The sequence below is a fragment of the Vombatus ursinus genome, unplaced genomic scaffold, assembly GCF_900497805.2.
Source record: "Vombatus ursinus unplaced genomic scaffold, bare-nosed wombat genome assembly UNPS02007344.1, whole genome shotgun sequence".
Lineage (NCBI taxonomy): Eukaryota > Metazoa > Chordata > Mammalia > Diprotodontia > Vombatidae > Vombatus > Vombatus ursinus.
In genome coordinates this window covers 3,474,875-3,491,693 of record NW_020947122.1, presented here as the reverse complement: position 1 = coordinate 3,491,693, position 16,819 = coordinate 3,474,875, and the positions used below count along the sequence as shown (strand labels likewise).

Sequence of the window (16,819 nt, the reverse complement as noted above, 5' to 3'; positions counted from 1 at the left end):
AGGAAGAACCTGGAACTCATTCATACTAAAGGGTAATTAAATCCTGACAGCTTAAAGTGTTAACCTTTCCTTAGGTGTATTTGTATTTTACAGGGATCAAAATCTTAACCTAAGTAACAAAGCTTTAGTGATGAAATTTAGTCACTTCATGCCAAAGGGTATAGGGTCATTTTGGGAGGATGAGATTGGGGACCTTCTCAGCACTTCTGAAATAATTTTTTGTAGATGGACAGTTCCCCTACCTTGGCATATGGTTGAGCCCATAAAGTAGAGTTGTTTCCAGGCCCCTTGTCTGAGGAAACCCCCCAGAGAAAACCTGGGTGGGCGGGTAGGTGGATGAGTTGTCTTTTTCTGCAAACCAGAAGCCATAAACCTCCTGGACTCATTTCCATATCATCCCTGGGATCTGCCAGTTAGGGGAAGGGCTTCCTCTGATTTTCACTTGACAGCTCATAAAAGCGTTCCCTCCCTCAATATTTCTGCCATCAACCAGAATATGTAATTAACTTACTGCAATTTAGATTTGAGATGGATTTTCCTTTTTAGGGATGCCATAAACAACGATGCCTGTGATCTCTGGGTCGTTAATGAAATTTGTGTTGTCAAAAAAAAAATGTTTTTTTTTTTCCAAAAAGAAGAAGCCTTCAACTCTGTGAGGCAGGCCAGCATAGTGAACGGTGTGGAAGGGAAGCAGGGAGCCTTGGGGGGGGGGGGCAAGTCCTTTCCTAGCTGTGTGATCCATGGAGCAAGATATTTAACATCTCCAAGCCTCAGTTTCCTCATCTGTAAAATGGGTTTAATAATATCAATAATACCTAGCTCACAGGCTTGTTGTGAGGTTCAAATGAGATGATATGTGGAAAGCGCTATATAAATGTCAGGATTTCTTTGTTCTTGTTGTTTGGTGTTTGAGGAAGAGACTAGCTTCACTGTAATTCCCATATCCAGAGGCCCAGAGACATTTTTTTTTATGCTGGTTGGTTTTCCTCTTTCCCTTAAAAGAACAATTTTGCTGACAAGCGTGTTTGAGAGAACTTTTTTTTTTTATTTGCCCAGCGGCCTTGGCTTTGCTTTCAACTGTCAATAACAGAGTGTTAAATATGCAACACTTGATTTTGTCAGACTCCTTTGCAACAGTTCAACCATTTGTGCTTTTTTTTTTTTTTTTTAACCAAATGAAATAGCAGATCCACATGAGAAAAACATGAGCAGGATTGGACAGAGGATTACATGAGCAGTAATAAAGCATAGTTTTTATAGATCTTTTAACTTTTCTAATTCTGTCCACATGGCTCTGACCTCATTTGGTAACTTGATCCAGCCCTGTGAGGTAGGTGGATCTGAGAGTATTAACTCCAACAGTTAGAAAACCCAATCATTAAAAGGTTTTCCTAAGGTCACACAGCTAATGAATGACAGATCCAGGACTAGGGTACAGGATTTTCAGCCTCCAAAGCCTCTTAACCATAATATTCACCCATAGAAAGGGAGCGTGAAAAGCTGTGTCCATTGTCTTTCAGGAATTCCCAGCTGATTGGGAGAGTTGCTTGGGTTTGTGATAAGCTCTCTATGTAGACATAGCTCAGAGATACTGTGTGTTTGGTTCCAGACTACCCCAATAAAGCGAATATCACAATAAAGTGAGTCACATGAATTTTTTGGTTTCCCAGTACATATAAAATTTGTTGCTGTTAGTCCTTTGTTTTTGAAGGGGACCAATGACATTACAAGGGTGATGTCTATAAAAGTTGTTTATACTGTGCTGTAGTCTACTAACTGTGCAATAGTATTATGTCCAAAAAAACAATGTACGTACCTTAATTAAAAAATACTTTATTTCTAAAAAGTGCTAACCATCATCTGAGCCTTCAGTGAGTTGTAATTTTTTTGCTGGTGAATGATCTTGCCTCCATATTGACCGCTACAGGCTTATCAGGGTGGTGGCTGCTGAAGGTTGGGTTGGCTTTGACAATTTCTTAAAATAAGACAGCAATTAAGTTTGCCACATCGATTGACTGACTCTTCCTTTTAGTTGAACTCTTAGAAGCCATTGTAGGGTTATTAATTGGCCTAATTTCAATATTGTTGTATTTCAGGGAATAGGGAGGCCTGAGGGGAGAGAGAGAGGGAGAGAGAGAGAGTGTGAGTTAGGGGCACAGTAAAGGAAGCTTCCAGACCACATTGCCACAAGGGGATGGACTATGGCTTTCTGGGTCGGGCTGGAAGGAGGGCTGGTGCTGAATCAGGGGGAGGGGAAGTAGGGGAGGGAGTTCTGCTGTGACCAGAATTCTTGGACTTATCTGCCTATCAATTGGCACTTGGTCTTCATTTGCTGGTGGTAGAGATGACAGTCAGCTGGAAGCCAGTAAAAGCTGAGTTGAAGGATTGTCTGAGACCTAAAGCCCTTTTACAGGAAATTTTACTTATTTTTCTTACTTCTTCCCTTTCTTTGGCTTGTCACCTACCAGTACTCCCCATCTCCTTGGGGTCAGTGAGATAGATTGTTATTATCATTGCCCAAATACTTCAGATCAGCTGATTTTCTCTTAAGCTGCCATAGAACAAAGAAATGTTGATTTGATGCTGTTAAATGCAGAGCAGTTTGACCTTTACCTATAGATGAAGAAGGTCATAGGAGGCAGCTAGGTGGCTCAGTGGATAGAGCATTGGACCTGGAGTCAGGAAGACCCAAGTTCAAATGCAGCCCCAGACACTTACTAGCTGTGTGACCCAGGGTAAGTTGCTTAACCTGTGTTTGTCCTAATCCACTGAAGAAGGAAATGGCAAACCACTTGGGTATCTTTGCCAGGAAAGCCCAATGTACAGTATGGGCCATGGGGTCACAAAGAGTCAGACATGATTGAGGAACTGAACAACAGCAACAGAAAAGAAGGACATAGAGCTGGACTGGGTATGGTTAATTAAGTCCTGTAGACCTTTTCCCTCATTCCTTGCTTCTCCACATCAGATAGGGCAGTAATAGTAGGCTATTAGAGGCCATTTAGCTCTAAATCCTGTGATTTTGGCTTGCCAGCCTTTTAAGGTATTCTAAGTAAAGGGCATTCCTGGATTGGGTGGGAGGTTAGACTAGCTCTAAAGCCTTTCCAACCCAGATTTTAGGAGGCCTGCAGCCCCATCAGAGCGTCACTGACCTCCGCATGGGTGCGGCCACAGGCGGTAGAGGAGGGGGTGTGCCTGTGACTCCTAGTCTTTATCTGTGTATTCCTCTCCTATGGAAGAAGGCACTTATGTCACTGGCAGGTGTTTAACAGTGTCAGGAGTCACATCTTTCCAAATTTCCCTGGCGAGGCATCTCTTTCCTCCACCATTCTCCCCTGCTCTTTTGGCAAGCTGGAATAAAATGATTGCAGATCCATTATTGCTAAATACCATGGACATAAAATGAAGCAACCACATGTGATGAACCAAAGAGCAGAGCGTTTATGGCTCTGCAGTGCTGAATTTATGTTTCCTCTTACCTAGGACAGCTTTCTTATGCACATATCATCAAGTGCGGGAGCCATTCCAGCCACTCTCCCGTTAATGTTATGATAATGATACTAGTGAAAGAAGAGATGGCAAGGTTTTATTTGGAGTTTTGGCTTATTAGGGTTTTTTTTTGCCTTTTATTTGTCATATACTTCTCTGTATTCCTGATTTTAAAAAGATAAAGGCTTTTTAATCATCTTCTTAGCCATCCTCTTTAAAAAAAATTATCTGAAAGACTTTGTTGAAGAGTGTTTTCCTTTAGCTGTTGTTTTGCTTTTTTTTTCTCCTTTTTTCCCCTGTAGTGGCAGTTATGGTATATTGCAGAAGAGTAGGCATGGAGTTAGAAAGAGACCAGAATTTATTCAGTTCTATTCCAAACAAAAGTCTCCTTGGAGAAGCCGTTCATGCTTGTTTTATTGTTGGTTTTTTGCTTTTTAACATTTATTGTGTATCAGAAATATAACCATTGCTAACACAAGATTAAAATTGGATTCCATCTTTGTAAGATGGTCAATACTAAAACTAGACTGTAGGTATTACTCTCAGTAGATAGTGACCTGTGGTCACTAATTCATTAGGACTCAGGATGAAATTGTTAGGACTTTTATACTTTCAGTAGAGTCTATGTTAGTTAACAATCCCATATTGAAATCTTCTAATGGACATAGTTAACGTCTCATGTTGGGAGAGAGGGTAAATGTGTGAACTCCTTCAGAGGCATGTTACATCAGTCTTCACTGTATACGTGTTCTGATTGGGGGATCCTCTCCTATCATCTCTGATGAGGCACCATGCCTCAAGCAACCTTCCTCATGGAGAAAATTCTTAGAATGGGTAATTGCTTTATCAAGGGAAGAGCTTGACTTTTGCTATACCTTTGCTATTACTTTATACTTTGGAGGTGAAGGTTTGTTCATGATGATGGTAGTACCATACTAAACTCTAATTCCTTGTATGGGTAATTGCAAGCATTTCATTTGACTGGGGCCAGCAAGGATCATGGACCAAGACCTGAATTCGAGGCCCTCCTGTGACATACGCTGACTGCATGACCTGGTCAAATCACTTAGCTTTTTATTGCCACGAGGCAATAAAAAAAAAAAGCAACCCTTTAAAAAGAGTGTGAGTTAGAGTGCAGTTGCCAGTCCATATGGGGAGTGGGAGTTTCTTCAGTGGGACTTCTCTTTAACCAATGGAATCAGAAGTCTAGACCAAGAAAACAAAAATGTTATGCTAACAAGTAACTTACATTAGATATACCATGTAACTAGAACTTTTGAGCCTCAGTATGTCAAAGAATCAGTTATATTTGGAGTCAGGTCTGTTTTCCATTGAATGGAAGGCCTCTCTTTTACCACCATGGGAAGTTTATAAGAACTTAGGGTACTGTCCTATTAACTAATAGGATGTGCTCTGTCTAGGGTGGTGGGGAACGTGAATAAGTACATCATTCCAGCATCTGGCAAGGCAATTTATAGATGTGGTTATCATATCCAAAGGCTATATGTTTGTGGCTATCCTGTATCCACTCAGGATGCAAAGCATCTGGTATCTTCTCAGTACTACACACACCCATACCTGACTTCTTATGAGAAATCTGCCCCCAAATTGATGGGCCATTGAACACCTACCATCCCTTTGCCTTTGTTTCATTTAACATGTACCTAACAAATATGTTTTCTAACTTTATTAAATATCTGCTGTGTAGACTGCTGTGTTAGGGAAGGGGTAGATGTGAAGTTCAGAAATAAGATGTAGCCCCTATGGAAGTTACAGGAGTTGCAAAACCAAGTATGATGTGTGAGGTCCAGATGAGAGAAGCCTGGACCAACTGGGAAGGCTTTACAGTCTTTGAGTTGGGCTCTGAAGGATGGGTAGGAAATCTCCAAGCACAGAGGGAGAAGAAAGGCATATACACCAAGTATTGAGAACAGCTGAGCCCAGGCTCGGCAGGCGTGATACTAGCCTGTGTGTTCAGGGAGCAAGGAATTTTCTGTTTGGGGAGGTGTGTAAAGCACATGGAGGGGGATAATTTGAGATTAGGCCAGAAAAGTAGGTTGACATGATTGTGGAGAGCCCTGAATGGCAGGCAGTGAGGTTGAGCTTTCTTTAACAGGCAATGGCGGAGGTGTGAGATGACCTGATCTGTGCATTAGAAAGATTATTCTGATAGTGATACAAAGGGCAGATTGGTGGGAGGAGAGAGAGGAGGCTGGAAGACAGACAGGTTATAATGAGGGCTTGTACTTGTATAGTGGCAGTGAGACTAGAGGTGGTGACAGATGTGAGAGGAATTGGCAGGACTTGGTGACTAATCAGATATGAGAGGTAAAAGGAGAGAGAAGAGTCAGAGATAGCTTCAAATTTGTGAACATGGAAGGGTGAGTGAGTGGTGCCATAAGGCAGGAAGAGTGAGATCAGGAGGAGGAGTGGGTTTTGAGGCAAAGGAATGAGCTTGATCTTTGACATTTTGGGCTTGAGGGTTCAGTGGGGTATCTGGGTAGAGGTGGACTGTAGGCGATCAGAGATGTGTCTGCAGCCCAGAAGGAGGATCGGGACTATAAGCATTTATTAAGTGCTCCCTACTGCCAGGTGCTGTCTAAGCTCTGGGGACACAAATATAAGCAAACAAGACAACCCCTACTCTCAAGTAGCTTCTATTCTAAGGAAGGAAGAAAACACACAAAGAGGAAGGGATTGTGGTGACGGGGGTTGTACCTGAGAGGGTACAAAGTTTCTGTTGAGGAGTGGAAAGGAAGGAAGAAGTCAAATCAGAAGTGAAGTTAAGCATGACTGGGACCCATAATGAAATAGTGGACTAAGTGTAGGTCCTGGCCAATAAGGAGGCCTTCAGTCAATCAATAAACATTTATTAAGTGACTGGGTGGCAGGAAGACTCATCTTCCTGAGTTCAAATTGGGCCTCAGATACTTACTAGCTGTGTGACCCTGGGCAAGTAATTTAACCCTATTTGCCTCAGTTTCCTCATCTGTAAAATGAGCTGGAGAAGGAAATGGCAAACTACTGCAGTATCTTTGCCAAGAAAATCCCAAATGGGGTTATGAAGACAAAGACACGACTGAAAAAGGACTCAACAACTACACCAGGCTCTGGGCTAAGGGATGGGGATACAAAGAGAAGCAGAAGACAGTCCCTGTCTGCAGGGAGTTTAAAAGGGAAGGGTGCTGGTGGGGGGGTAAAGTCCAGAGAGAGAGAGAGAGATGAGTGGGGAGTAAAATCAGTAGAAGTTGATGTTATTATCAGACAGGATTGTCAAGAGAATGGGGGAGAGCAAGGACTGTGAAACCTCTTCTTTGTTTATTTTTATTCTAAGCTTACTAACTATCATGAAAACCAGTGTTCAGATAAATAAACAGGAATAAAAATAGTGGAATTCGTACATAAATCCATAAACTCAGAGGAATTAGTCACCATTGTTTTTGTTTTGGAGGCGGGGTCCCCCCCTATCTTGGCCAGGCTGGAATGCAGGGTCCACTTGCAGACAGCCCCCTTCTCTACAGTGATGGGCTGATGAGCCCATCTTTGAGCGGCCTGGTGGTGGGTGTCTCCTCCCACCACATCTTGCTGGATACCTCGTCACTACTCAGTCGCCTCTTGCCCATTTCAGCCCAGGATTCCCACACTCAAACGCTTCTCTAGTCCCGACTTCTGTAGTCCTCCATTAGCAGGGATGACAGGCCTATCTCACTGCCCCAGTCTGTGTTTGCTGAACACCTTCTTTTCCTCTAAGGCTCAGCACGGGTGCCATCTCTTACTAGAAGCTGTCCTTGATTTCCTCTCCACCCCCACACTCCAGCCAAAACTATTTTCTCTTCATGATTTCCTGGAACATGTTGTCTGGGGCTCTCCTAGGCCCTTGTCACACTTCCCTTTGTATTAGTCTTGTTATTTTGTTTGTTGTAACAGTATGACCATCGTTTAGCATGCACAATCTGTGCACACTTCTAATTAATTTTTGTTGATTACATTCATTCATGATAATATGTGGGGTTGGAGTGATTATTACCAGATAAAGGGATCAGTCAGTAAGCCCCTAAGCATTTATTAAGTACTTATTGTGAGCCAGTTCCAGTGCTAAGCATTGGGAGTATAAAGCATCAGAAAAACGCTTCTGGAAGAAATGGTGATATGATAATGATAATAATGACAACAATAATAGCAGCATTTATAGAACATTTTCAGGTTTGCCAAGTGATTTATAAGTATTTTATCCGTGTAACGACCTGGAGAGGTAGAGGCTATTGTTACCCCATTTTACAGATGGGGAAACTGAGGCAGAAAGCAGTTAAAAGATTTGCCCAGAGTCATATAGCTAGTAAGTTTCTGAGACTGGATCTGAACTCGGGTCTTCCTAACTCTAGGTTCAGTACTCTATCTACTCCCCCACCCCCACCATCACCATCACCTAGCTGTACCTGACCTGAATCATAAAAGAAGTCAAGGCTTCTGGAAGCTAGGAAGGGAATGCATTCCAGGCATGAGGACCATCTTATGCAAAGGTGTGGAGGTGGGAGGTGGAGTACTAAATCCAGGGAACAGCAACCAGTTTGGCTGTGACATAGAGTACATGAAAGGGGAAAATATGCAATAAACCTAGATAGACAGGAGCCAGATTGTCATTGTTGTTTGTCCTTTGTTCTCAAAGAGGACCATGACATCAGAAAGGTGATGCCATGACTTGCGAGTGAATTGGATTTAAGTGAGGGAGGTCTGGGCAAAGTTACCAGCCTCATGAGCCATCTGGGTCCAGTGGCCAGACATAGATTAGGACGACTGGAGATGGCCACACGGAGCTAGAGGATGAAAGGCATGAAATACCAACCTGAGGTGTTGTATTTCATCCTTGAGTGTCAGTGTCCAAAACTGCCCCTTTGATCAATAAGGGTGGACATGCTGAAAGGGTTCGTAGAATCATAAACTCAGAGCTGAAAAGGATTGGTCTAATTCCTTTTATTACAGAAAAGGAATCTTGGGGCCAGGATTTGCCTGAGGTCAGCCAGAGAGCTTGTCTTGGTGAGTGGCAGGATGCTGACACATGTCCTGTGACCCTGGAGCCAGTATCCATTGTGTAGCTGGGCCACTTGGTTTGGGAGGATTCTTCTTGGTGTGGAGGGTGGCAAACAGAGTGGGCTCCTTCCCTCACCCAAAGAGCATTCTCCCTGAAACGGGATGCTCTGTTCTCTGGGGTGCTCAGCAGACCAGCTGGTGCATGCTCTGCCGCTTAGACTCCAAGCATATCTGTTTGTCCTTGAAGTCCTGACCAGCTCTAGGTGGGCCGGAACAGCTGGTTACTTTTATTTTTTAAAATTTTTTTAAAGCTCCAATCACTTTTGATTTTACAAATGTCCAAGAGCTAATCATCACCGTGGCTGGTACCTTTGAATATTGCATAGAGTTGCATGATAAAGTTACAGCAGCTACTTAGGAAGTAAAACAGAAATAGCTACCTATATCCAGATTGTTTATTGTATTTTAGAGCCCCCTCTCAGCTGAATAATCTTGTTTCTCCCCTCTCCCCCATACCCCTAAGCAGTGTCTGTATGAAAGCATCTGCAAGGTGTCTTATGCATTGTATGAGCAAATGTATCCCAAAGCTGTTTCTTAAAGTATGATGACCCTCTAACCACTGTGGGAAAACCAGCAGCAAATGGCTTGTTTCTTGAACACCCACTTTCTCTCACACACACACACACACACACACACACACACACACACACACACACACTTCCCCACAGCTCATTCTTGCTCCCTTATTCTTAGGTGGGAGTTGGGGACCCTGAGTCCACTGTGGGGAATGAGACTACTGGTTTTTGCTAAATTGATATCATTTGGAGTCAGTGCATACTGGCAGTATACAACCAGGAGTCCTGCCTGCCACCTATTATCTGAGGCCTTGAACAATAACAGGAGTAATAATAGTTAATGTTGACATAGCACTTTAAGGTTAGCAGACCTCTTTACATATACAGGCTTTAATAACTTAAAACTGCACTAAGACTTTTGGGACACCTTATATTATCTCATTTGATCCACTCAGGCTTACTCTCTGTGTCTCAGTTTCCAATCTGGTATGGTGGGGATAAAAGAAACAAAACTCTGAACTTGGAGTTCGGATTTGGATTTTTGAGTTTAGATCCTGACTCCAACACTTAGTAGATGTGTTAGCTTAGAAAAGTCACTAACCCTCTCTGAGTCTCAGTCTCTTCATCTCTTAAAACATGTTCATAATAATGCTTTCACATCCCTACTTTATGTGGTTGTTAAGGAAAGTGCTTTGTAAAGTTTAAAACCCTAAATGGATGTGAAATAATGTTCACAAATTGGAGATTTTATTAGGATTTGTTTTGCATAGCTTTGTTGGCAGATTTTGAAGCAGTGGGTAAGATGTTGCAGATTTGGGATCCCTGGGAAGAAGGAAGGGAAGGTGAAAGGGAGGGAAGAAAGAAAGGGAAGGAGGAAAGAGAAAGAGAAGGGGGAAGGAAGAATGGAGAAAGGGAAGGAGGATGGAAGGGAAGGAGGAAAGAGGAAGAGAAGGAGGAAGGAAGGGAAGGAAGAGTGGAGAAAGGAAGGAGGGAGAAAAGGAAAAGAAGGAAAAGAGGGAGAGAGGGTAGGATAAGAAGGAAGGGAGAAAGAAAGGAACACCCACTCTGTGCCAGGCACCATGCTGAATTCTTTACAAATATTTCATTTGATCCTCACAACAACCCTGCAATGTAAGCTGTTACTATCCTATTTTATAGTTAAGGAAACTGAAGCAAACATAGGTTACATTACTTGACTTACACAGAGTCATAGCTACTAAAAGTCTGAGAGTAGATTGGAATGCAGGTCTTGGTAACTCCATGCCCAGCGCTCTGTCCATTGCACCTTGTTGCCCCTACGGAAAACTTTTGAACAATTAGAGCTATTCAAAAGTCAAATGGGTTCTCCAAGAATTAGTGGTTTCCTTAATATTGTAGGTCTTCAAGCAAAGACTGAATGAAGTTCCCTTGCTGGGAGCCTTTTATTCAGTTAAAGGTTGGATTAGATAGCCTTTGAGGTCCCTTACAGCTCTAAGACTCTGAAATGCTCTGATTCTGGAGCAACTGTACTTCCCACCTCAGGGCTGTTTGGACATACATAGGTGCTTATAAACTCTGAAGTGCTATATAAAGCATTTGTTATCCTTATGTAGTATTACTACTACTACTAGTACTACTACTACTACTACTAGTATTACTAGTACTACTACTGGTACTAATTATGAGCAATATTAGTAGGTATAGTATATAATGGTGTATATTCCTTATTAATATTGTTTAATTATTGTCTCTTTACAAAGAACTTAAACCACAATCACAGAATCCAGGGGCAAGTAATTGCCACAAGATTTTTTCAGTGTGACATTCAAGCATAAACTTTCCGTTCCCTTTCGGGGTGATGATCTCTACTACTTAGGGACAGAATTGGTGAAGAATGGGGAAAAGGGATCCTGGCCACCATTTTGCTGATATAATATCTTGCGTAACACTCTGTTTTGCTGGAGGGATATTCTCTTGGAATGAATTTCTTTTTCCTCTTCTGAGGAGTGGCAGACTCAATAATAAGTCTCTGAAGAAATTCTCTGCTATGGTTGTTAGCAGTGAGTTTCATTTAGCTCATAGCTTCAGACAATAAGATGGCTACTTCCTTTGTGTCCCAAGGAGTTCACAGAGTATATCACAGTAGAATCAAGAGTTAGTATTCCAGAAGCTAGGTGCAAATATGGGCCAGGAGCAGTGGCAGGACCAGATAGAATGATGGTATTGATCTCTGTTTCTTATCAGGGTTCCCTTGGACAGTCACTAGAAAAGAGCTCCAGCAGGTAGTTAAGTCAGGAGACAGCTTTGTTCTAGAATAAGGGGACATAAGTATAACTGATGCAGGAGTTAGGTCCAGTAACTTCATCTATGTCTGGGATTGGATAGTAGTAGGAGCAGCTGCATCACAACCCCACCTCACACCCCCTCTGCCAGCCACCAGAGCATTTTCATCTATAGTGAACCCAGATGCTCTGCAACATGGTTCCTCCTGTTTCTCTCCCTGTCCCTGTAGTAAGTGATCACTAGCCTTTTAGGAGATAACTGTTCCTGGCCCCTTCCCATTTCTCATCCTAATCCTCCTCAACACTAACCCAAACTATGTCCCATTCCAATCTGCCCACCCCTTTCACTGTGCCCTTTGGAATTCCTGTTCTATAGACAATAAATTCCCTTTCATCTTGGATCTCTTTCTCTTTTATTCTTTCTATCTACTTCCATCCCTCAATCTATTATTACTGAGACCTGGCTCCCACTTGACCATCCCCACTGCAGAAATTATCCACACTGCATCCCCAGTTGTCCTCTCTGGAACTCACCGTACCCAGCACACTAGAGCTGGAGAGGGAGTTGGAGTACTACTTGCTCCTCACTGTCCCTTCTAGACGTTCTATCTCTATCACTCCACAGCTTTCCCTCCTTGTGATGTCCACTGATTCAGAATTTTCTACCCAGTCCATATCATGGTGGCTGTAGTATGTTGACCTCCAAGTCACTCTCCTCCTTTCTCGAGGAGTTCAGTCGCCAATGAGCATTTATTCCTTTATTAATTACATACTATCTTCCTGGAATTGTGCTAAGCACTGGTTCACCCTCTTCTCTGCTCAACAACTTCTGCCCTTAATTCTAAGGGACTTGAATATTTGCATAAATGTTCTCTAAAATTCCCTACCCTACCAATTCCTTAGTTTCTTTAAATCTCATGACCTTCTTTACTCCATTGAATCTTACCATTATTCACAAGTCTTTACTTCCTTAGTTAAAAACTCTGACATTCCCCCATCTGGCCATAACCTCCTATCATTCTGCCTCTCCCTATGCCTTGCCTATCCCAAACTTACTCTTTTCACTTGTAAAGACCTTCAGTCCTTCCATGAAACCCCCAGTAACCCACTTGTTAGTCATTTCAACTCCACACTGTCCTTTGTTCTTGAATCCTTTGCCCCCTTGTCTTATTGTCATTTATTTCTTACAAACCTCAACACTTGATTTTTCCTATCATCTTCCTCCTCTGCTGTAATTCACCATTTGCTGAATGAAGCTGGAAAAAGTCACAGTCACTCATGCTGACTTGAATTACATTATACATTGGTGTTATTCAACCTCAACCAGGCCCTCACTATAGCAAGGAAGTTATTTTATTCCTCCCTGATTGATTTCCTATCTCCCCCCAAATTAATTCCAAACCTTCTCTTCCCTCCTCAAGTCTCCTATACCACCCCTCCGACCCCTACCCCTAGTCTTGCCATTTAACTTGAGCTTCCTCTTTTTTCAGTCTCTTCAACTCAAAATCCCATTGGTACCATCTCTTATTCTCTCCTTTCCCCCAGTCATTGACAAAGAGGTGGCCTTTGTTTTTGCCACAGCTGACCCCTCGACATGTGGACTTGGTCCTGTCTACTCCTGTCTTCTCCGGTAGATTGCATCCCTTCCCCCACCCCTCTCGTTTTCAGCTTCTCCTTATCTATACTGGTTCCTCTCCTACTGCCTTCAGGCCTTCAAACATGTTCAAGTCTGTTTCTTCCATCCTTAAAAGATTTTTACTAGAACTCCCATCCCTCAATCTATTATCCTATTTCTCTACTCCATTTCCCAGACAAATTCTATGAAAAATTTGTTTGTACTTACTGCTTCTATTTCCTCTACCCACTCACAACTCAATTCTGCCTTTATCACTCAACTGAAATGGTTCTCTCCAAAGTTACCATTGATCTCCTGATTACTAGATCAAACAGTCTTTTCTTAGTCCTCATTCTTCTCAGTCTCTCTGTACATTTGACACTACTGACCACCCCCTCCCTTTGGATACTCTCTCTTCTCTGGGTTTTTGTGACTTTCCTGGTTCTATCTTTCCGACTTCTCCTACTCAATCACCTTTGCTTATTTATCATCCATATCTTACCCCCTAACTGGAGGTGTTCCCTAAGGTTCTGTTCTAGTCCTTTTTCATTTTTCTCTCTATATTATCAGCTTCCATTGATTTAACTATCATTTCTAATGCAGATATCTCCTGGATCTATATATCCATCCATGGTCTCTCCTCAGAACTTCAATCTCCCATGATTATTGGGTATTTCAAACTGGATATCCCAGCGACATCTCAAGCTCAAAATGTGCAAAATTGAACTCATTATCTTTTTTAATAGTATTTTATTTTTTTCCCCAATTACACGTCAAGACAATTTTTAGCATTCATTTTTACAAGATTTTGAGTTCCAAGTTTTTCTCCCTCTCTTCCCTCCTCTCTTCTAAAAATGGTAGGCAATTTTATATAAGTTATACATGTGCTATCATGTAAAACATATTTCCATGTTAGTCACAGCTGTGAAAGAAGAAACAGATCAAAAGGAAAAATACCATGAAAAAGAATAAAATAAGTGAAAAAAATATGCTTCAATCCGCATTCATAGTCCTTTAGTTCTTTAACTGGATATGGACAGCATTTTCCTTTGTGAGTCCTTTGTACTTGTCTTGGATCATTGTTTTGCTGAGAAGAGCTGAGTCATTCATAGTGGACCATCACACAACTGGTTCTGCTCATTTCTCTTTGCATCAGTTTGTACAAGTCTTTCCAGGTTTTTCTGAAATCTGCCTGTTTATCATTTCTTATTGCATGCACAATAGTATTCCGTTACATTCATATACCACAACTTGTTCAGCCATTCCCCAATTAATGGGCATCCCTTCAATTTCCAATATTTTGCTACGATGAAAAGGGCTGTTCTAAATACATTTTATACAAATAGGTCATTTTCCCTTTTTTATGATCTCTTTGGGATACAGACCTAGTAGTGGTATTGCTGGATCAAAGGATTTGCAGTTTGGTTGCCCTTTGGGCATATGAACTCATTATCTTTTCCCTCAAATCTTCCCCTCATCCAAACTTACTTATTATTTTCTAGGACACCACCATCCTTCCAGTCTCCCAGTTTCATAACCTTGGCATTATCCTCAATTCCCCATTCCTTTTCATCCCACATATCCAATCAGTTGCCACATCTTGCCATTTTTATCTCTACAACAAACATCTCTGGGATCCAACCCCTTTTCTCCCCTCACATAGATACCACTTCATTTCAGGCCATCACCATTCATGTAGATTGTTGTAATGGCTTCCTAACTGGTCTCTCACCACTCCAATCCATCCTCCACTCTAATTTTTCCTAAGTGCACATCTGATATATGACTCCCCTATTCAGTCAATTCTGGTAGCTTCCTATTGCCATTCGGATCAAACAAATTCCTGGTTAGCTTTTAAAAGCCTTTACCACTTAGCTCCAGCCTTTATTAGCAGCCTTACTGGACATTTCTCTCCTGTATGTATTGTGTTCTAACCAAACCACCCTTCTCTGCATGGTGAGTAGGAACGCTGAATTTTGTGTTAGAAAAGGTGGGCTCAGATCCAGACTCTGCCACTTAGACTTTGGACATATTATTCCTCCTCCAAATGTTTCCTCAGCTGTAAGTGAGAGGTTTAGATTAGGTGACTTCTGTGGTCCCTTCTAGTTCTTTCTCCTGTGCCATACTTAAGCATAACTGTTGTATTAGTCTTCCTTCTAACACTGCCGATGTTGTATGCTGACTTCCTTCCTTGTAACAAGAGAACTACAGTTAAGTGAAACAGATTGCCCCATTGGCCATATCTGACAACATGGGCCTACTTCCACCCTTTTGGTTTATCCCCTCCACTCTCCAGAGAGGAGGGAAGCATACTTCACTGTGAGTCCTCTGAAATCACGATTGGGTCATCATTAATTTCGGTGTCTTTCAGGAGCCATTCTTCTGTCTTAAATGGAAGGAATTTGGGTCAGGAAGCATCTATCTGATGATAGAGAATGTCCTCTGAGAAGCATTTCTGCCAGAGAACAATATAGTTTAATTAAATACTCCACACTACATGGCCATCAGGTGCAGTTCACATGGGATAAGCTACAGACATCTTCTGGAATGCAAGATGCTTCCCCAACAACTTCACTTAAAAGACTTGTTTTTTTTTCTTGCTTGTAGGTCTTCACTCAGAAAGCAGCAAGTCCAAAATAGGAAGACACCATTCTTGACACCCAGTTCTGGGAAAGCTTTCCCAGGGTCCTCCTAAAGGATGAGGCAGCTCAAAGGAAAACCCAAGAAGGAGACTTCAAAAGATAAGAAGGAGCGGAAGCAAGCCATGCAGGAGGCCCGGCAGCAGATCACCACTGTGGTGCTGCCTACGCTGGCTGTGGTGGTGGTCCTGATCGTGGTGTTTGTCTATGTTGCCACACGCCCTGCCACTGCTGAGTGAGCCATGCCTCACACCATCTCAGGACTGGAGGGGACTAGATCAGGAGGCAGAAAAGAAAAGCCAAAAAGGAAAAAAAAAATTGCTTCTAATTTCAGAGACTTTAATGCTACTGAGTCTGAAGCTCCCTATCTCCCCTGGCCTTGGGCTTGATTAAAGTTTCTCAGTTCTCTTGGAATGTAATAGGAAATGTATTATCAGTGAATGTGCCATACACCTTATGGTCCACTTCATGTGCCTTTCAGACTTAAAAAAGGGGTGTTTCTTTCTAAAACCGATGTATATGTAGCTCCATCTGGAGAAAGGAGAAATCTGCCGTGCCATAAATCAGTATGAATCAGCTTTCCACTCATCCCTGTCATCTAGAGCATAGTTTCTATGACTCTTTTCATATGTGTGCTTCACCACTTCCAAAGGGACTGTATGTCTCTGTGCTTCATGTGATTTGAAATATATCAACTCAAAGGTGAAATATTTATTTTTGGAATAAAGGAGATTATAGCCTTAAATGGGATGTTTATTTTGTTTTTCTGGAAGTCTGTATTCATTGTCTTGTTCTTGCTTGAAGTGCAAAGTTGTAACAAGTGCTGAACCTGGAGTCAGGAAACCTTGGCCGCCTAGTAGCTTTGGGACCCTTCCCTTCTTTGGGCTTTACTTTCCTCTTTTGTAAAGTGAGGGGGTTGGCCTAGATGATCTAAGATTCCTTCTAGTTTTGACATTTCTAAGATTCTGTGACTTTTTTTCCACATGCTATTCTTTGTTCTATCTGTTTCAACCTATACTTCTTTCTTCCTTTCTGCACCTCTCCTTTTCTTCCCTGCTGCTGTTTACTCTATTAAAATTATACTCTTGCGTCATTATTATAGAATCTGCCAGCTAGATGTATAGTCCTTTTGTACCCTGTTCCAGTCAGACCACATCTTAGTTATGGTATTCATTCCAAGGTGCCATGTTTTAGGAAGGCCACATAGACAAA

The 16,819-nt window shown here is 42.0% G+C and overlaps 1 long non-coding RNA gene across 1 annotated transcript in view; it reads left to right on the top strand.

Annotated features, from left to right (window-relative positions):
* Positions 1–16,352, top strand: part of LOC114033720 — an 86,038-nt gene extending 69,686 nt beyond the window's left edge. The window contains exon 3 of the long non-coding RNA XR_003568024.1: positions 15,576–16,352. This is a non-coding gene — a long non-coding RNA (uncharacterized LOC114033720). The remainder of the gene's footprint in view (positions 1–15,575) is intronic.
* Positions 16,353–16,819: the final 467 nt, after the last annotated feature.